Source organism: Myotis davidii, unplaced genomic scaffold (genome assembly GCF_000327345.1).
Source record: "Myotis davidii unplaced genomic scaffold, ASM32734v1 scaffold226, whole genome shotgun sequence".
NCBI lineage: Eukaryota > Metazoa > Chordata > Mammalia > Chiroptera > Vespertilionidae > Myotis > Myotis davidii.
This window is the reverse complement of record NW_006297224.1, coordinates 856,843-862,086: the sequence shown is the minus strand read 5'-3', so window position 1 is coordinate 862,086 and position 5,244 is coordinate 856,843. Positions and strand designations below refer to the sequence as shown.

General features: G+C 45.8%; 1 long non-coding RNA gene across 1 annotated transcript in view; it reads right to left on the bottom strand.

Annotated features, from left to right (window-relative positions):
- LOC107184543 overlaps positions 1-5,195 on the bottom strand; it is a 10,961-nt gene extending 5,766 nt beyond the window's left edge. The window contains exon 1 of the long non-coding RNA XR_001515396.1: positions 5,127-5,195. This is a non-coding gene — a long non-coding RNA (uncharacterized LOC107184543). The remainder of the gene's footprint in view (positions 1-5,126) is intronic.
- Positions 5,196-5,244: the final 49 nt, after the last annotated feature.

The window sequence follows — 5,244 nt, the reverse complement described above, 5'->3', positions numbered from 1 at the left end:
CCCCGCTCCCGGCGTTCCCCAGGGAAGCTCGGCGTCCCGGGGTGGGAGGCTGTGGGGCCGGCAGGGGACATGAGGAGACCCCCAGGGGTACAGCCACTACCTTTCCCAAGATGGGCTTCTCCCGGAGGGATCAGCGCAGGCGGCAGGGACACCAGCAGCGGCCAGAGAGCGAGGAAGTGCGCAAGCAGCGTCTGCTGCTTTTACCCGGAAAGTTCTGGAAGTTGGTTGGCTAGGCATGCGCAGAGCGCACCTCGGCCCCCATTGGTTGGCTGGGCATGTGCAGAGCGTGCCTTGGCCCCCATTGGTTGGCTGGGCATGTATGCATAGCTGGAGGGACCAAGACACTTGGTTAGGTTCATACACAGAATTAAGGAGCCTCTTTCTCCAGCTTCCTCCTCTCCTGGATCTATACCTCCACCCACCACACGCTATGTTTCTCAAGGGCTCTTTTCTTGGTTTCTCTGGTCAGATGGGGTTTTTCTCTGAGTTTTAGCTGCCATATGCCATGTATAGGGTTTGCTCCTGGGGAAAAGCTGCAAAACAATGCCTCCTCAGACTTTCTTTGGAACACAGGATCTACTCCCCAAGACTTTTAGGCCATACAAATGGGTTTCCTGTTGTAGTTTTTGCCTTCTGTGCTGTCCTTAAACGGTGGCATGATAGGGACCTGCCTTCAAGTCAAAAATGCAAGCACAGGAGGATTTCACACCTGTAGTTTTGACCCCTCTTCACAATCTATCTGCTTTTGTTTACTTTTGAGACTTCTGGTAGTTGCTCTTTGCATTTTATCCATAGTTTTTGGTCGTGAGCAGTAGACAAAAGGTTGTAGTAAGACTATTTCATCTTGGATGGAATTGGAATTCATCAGAGGAGAAATCATATCTGGTTTTATTCTTGATCTACATAGTAGGTAGGACATGCAGGCACTTAATAAATATTTGTGAAATAAACCTGAATGAACTGAAAAAAAAAATACCACTCAAAATGACAACAAAAGCAAAAACATTCTGCTTGTTTAACAAGAAAGGCATCTTTCATAGGAGAGTAAGAGATTCTAACATCAAAAATAGGGTTTTCAAATACATTAAGAAAAAGGAAACAAATTCTAGAATGAGTAATATCCTTCATAATTATGCTGCAGAAACATATAAAGAATCAACAGTTTAACGAAAAAAAAGGTTCTACTCCTACAGAATAAATATTTGAAAAGTAGAAGTTTTGAAGAGCGAGGACCTTGACTAGGATAGGTTTTTGGGTACAATTTTGGAGGAAGGTGAAGAAGAAAAAAACAGATACTTGAGTAATAGGGATCAGAAGCAGGCAAGGCTGTAACTCTCTCCCCATGGTCCCTTCCCTCTTTTTTAATACTGTGCCTGGCTGCTTTCTTCTTCACTCTAGAGATCTCCTCATCTCTATTTTTTCTTTGAACTTCTTCCCCTGGACACCTCTTTCTCTCTTATTTAATTTTTAAAATGCCTATTTTTATAATATCAATTTAAAAATTTAAAATGAAGATTAAATTCAAAATTTATCTTTCTCTTAATAACTCATTTTAAGGACCCAATTTCTTGATAGGAACACATCTTATCAATAGCTCTGTGAAATTATTTGAAAACAAAAGCCTACCTGTGAAATTTAGGGATAATTGTAGTGATCCAGGTATTTAAGGGTTACAGTGACTATATCGTAAGGAGCCCTCTTATCAGATGTCTGGATAGCTAGCATAATGAAAAGAATGAAGGCTTTAAAATCATAAATAAGCTAGTTGTAAGATCTTGGTAAGTTATAATATTTCATTATCTTTTAATGGGCATAGTACCATCCATTTTTCTTACTTTGTGCTCACAGCTAGAGAAAGCAGAATCAAATTTTAAAATAGCTAACCAAATCTAAATTTACTGGAAATTGTGGCATGATTTTGTATACTAAAAAAAGACTTCATAGTGGTTTATATTCCAGTATCTTACATTTATGATTGCATCAGTTTTTAAAATTTTTATGCTATATTTATTTTAGTAATCTTCTTAAAATCCTTTTTGGAATTGTGGAATCTTGCAGTTATGGGAATAAAGTGAGATTTTTATATAGATCATAGCAAAAGCCATGGTATTCAACTAATAATTTTTATTATAAGTATGCACCATTATCATCATATGTAAGCTTTGCTTTTATCTTCTTGAAAATACATTTTTATTGATTTCAGAGAGAGGAAAGGAGAGGAGAGAGAGGTAGAAATGTCAATGATGAGAGAATCATTGATTGGCTGCCTCCTGCACGCCCCCTACTGGGGATTGAGCCCCCAACTCAGGCACGTGCCCTCGACTGGAATCGAACCTAGGATCCTTCAGTCCGCAGGCCAACACTCTATCCACTGAGCCAAACCAGCTAGGGCTGTAAGCTTTGCTTTTAAAGTTGTGAAAAATTCTGATGGATTTAGAGGTTCTATTTTCACCTTGTTTTATTAGAGTGTCTCTTTGATTGCATATATTAATAAGGGATGGTGTGCTATTATAAAAAGAGTTGGGCAAACTCTGCTTTTAATTTGCTATTAATGTTGAGTAAATTTCTTGTCACTTCACCTCCCTAAATCTTAATTCCAAACCTATACAGTGGTGTAGGGAGAGAAGATGCCAGATGATCTAAGGCCTTTATTGATTTTATCAATGCTTCCATTCTCTGATAGACCTACTGAAGAAACAGGGTGAGATAATATCAAAACACACTGCTTGGGAACTTCATTTCTTATATAAATATTATGTAGGTACAAATGTATACCCCTTAATAGAAACAGTTCTTGTCTTTCCCTGCTGTGTGTTCTGTAACTGTATACTGTATTTAACCTCTAAATTTTAGAGGTTATCCTTTTGTAGCAAAGTTGTGCAATAGTGACATCTAGTGACTCCACCACATGTCATTCAGCAAAAATTTATGGACAGTTCTTAGTCCTCTAAATTTGGATGCTTCACTTAGCTAAATAGTCTAAAATCATTCTTCATACCCACACCTCCCTAGATTTTAGAAATATCAATTAAATTTAACAGTAGCATTAACAACCGGACACAAAATAATTGATATTTTCCTCAAAAACCATAATGCATATGGAAGCAGTATAAATTACTCTAAGTGAGACTAAAACTTTTTTCCTTCCATTGAAAGTGACAGAACTGGAATATAAATTCAGTTGTGTTTCAATATATACTACATGCCCTTAGACACTGTACATCATCGACACATAATAGACATTTAACATATACTTATTAATGAATGTCAGGAAAAGCTGGGGAACTGGATATAGGGCTTTAAAAATGTCCTCTCGCCCTAACCGGTTTGACTCAATGGATAGAGCATCGGCCTGCGGACTGAAAGGTCCCAGGTCCGATTCCGGTCAAGGGCATGTACCTTGGTTTGCAGGCACATCCCCAGTAGGAGGTGTGCAGGAGGCAGCTGATTAATGTTTCTCTCTCATTGATGTTTCTACCTCTCTATGCCTCTTCCTTCCTCTCTGTAAAAAAATCAATAAAATATATATATTTTAAAAAATGTCCTCTCGCCCTGGCCGGGTGCTCAGAGGTTAGAGCGTTGGCCCTCAAACTGAAAGCCACAGGCGCAATTCAATTCAGTCAAGGGCACGTACCTTGGTTGCAGGCTGGATCCCTGGCCCTGGTTAGGGCTTGTGTGGGAGGCAAATGATGGATGTGTCTTTCATGGATGTTTCTATCTCTCTCCCTCTCTCTCCTCCTCCCTTACACACTCTGTAAAAATCGTTGGTAGACACAGTAGCAACAAAGATGAGCTCCTCTGATTAAGTCTTTGCTGCCCACAGTTGGTGCAGAGGGCACTCTATACCCTGAGTGTCTGAGCAGGAAGGCACTCTGGGGGCCTCGGAGCATCTGTTTCCTGTACAGGTTTAGGAACTGAGGCCCAGAGAGGGGAAGGGCGGGGTCCAACGTCACACAGCACGTTTGTGGCATTGTCAGAACTCGAGCCCATGTCCCTGACAACGAGCCCGCGCTCTCCGCACTGCCCAGCGCAGCCCACGGGTTGGTTCAGTCGGTAAGGATTTAGCACAAGAGGAGGATGCTCACATGCAGAGGAAACTGATACAGGCCAGCTGAGGTCCGCGCTCTCATAAGAGGGCTCCTACCCCAACGTGGGAGCCCTCATCAGAAAGCAGTCAATTGTGGGCTAAATCAGGGCCTGCTTCCTGGAGGAAGTGGTGATAACTGAAGCGGGCCCTGAAGACTCAGCAGGAAGACGATGGGAGAGGGTATCCGAATAAACAGCACCCACGCTGGGATTCAGGGGCCGGGTTTGTGAGCTGTCCCAGGTCGCTGCGTGCAAACGACAAGGTAAAGGGAAGACGAGAGACAGGCCCAGGGGGAGCTGGGGCCTCGCGGAAAGAGGACTAGAGGTGGGAAGAGCAGCTGCCCTGCCTCGCTCTCCCGCAGAAGCCTCGGAGCCCCTGGGGCTGCCACCAACACTAAGTTGATGGAGATGGGCACGGTCCCTGCCCCAGCCCCCTGTCTGAAGGCTCCGCTAGGTGCACCTTGGCGTAAACAGCCACTGGTGGCAGCCCTGGAAGGCGGCAGGGTGGGCCCGGGGTCTGGCTGTCAGGGAACCAGCCAGAGAGGTCACCCATGCTCCGGATGGGAACACTGAGGCGCAGTCTGGCAGAAGACAGGCGGGGGCACAGCCAAGGCTAATGGAGGCGGTGAAGCTTTGAGGGTAGGGGGTGGAGCCGTGGTGGGGATGGAAACTCAGGGTCCATGCCTGTCCCAGCCCTGACCTCGCTCCGGGGCAGCGCTGTTTCCCATCCGCCTCTGTCCCCTCCGGGTCCCAGGGCCGGGTTGAGACCTGGCTGCTGGCGTCCCTGGTGGAGCAGGGAGTTCCCACAGCCCTATTTCCTAGCCCCTCCGCTCCGCGTGGGAAACCTGGTTACTCTCTCCTCACCTCGCTCAGTCCCATGGTGGGTTTATGCTGGCTGCCCTCCATCTGTCCCGGGGCCACAAATCAAGGCGGGGCAGGGCTGCCACCATCTCTATGTCCTGGCTACAGCAGTCTTTATAATGCTCCTTGAAAAAGCCAAGGGCCTGGAAAGGAAGAGAGTGGAGGAAAATGGACCGTACCTACAACTCCTTTAGCGCCCCGCCGCCGCGAGCCTCCCCTGCGCCCAGCAACCGCCGCACACGCTGCGGGAGGCCGGAGGTGGAAGGCTCGCTGGCGCCGGGGTGGGCGGAGGGGCGG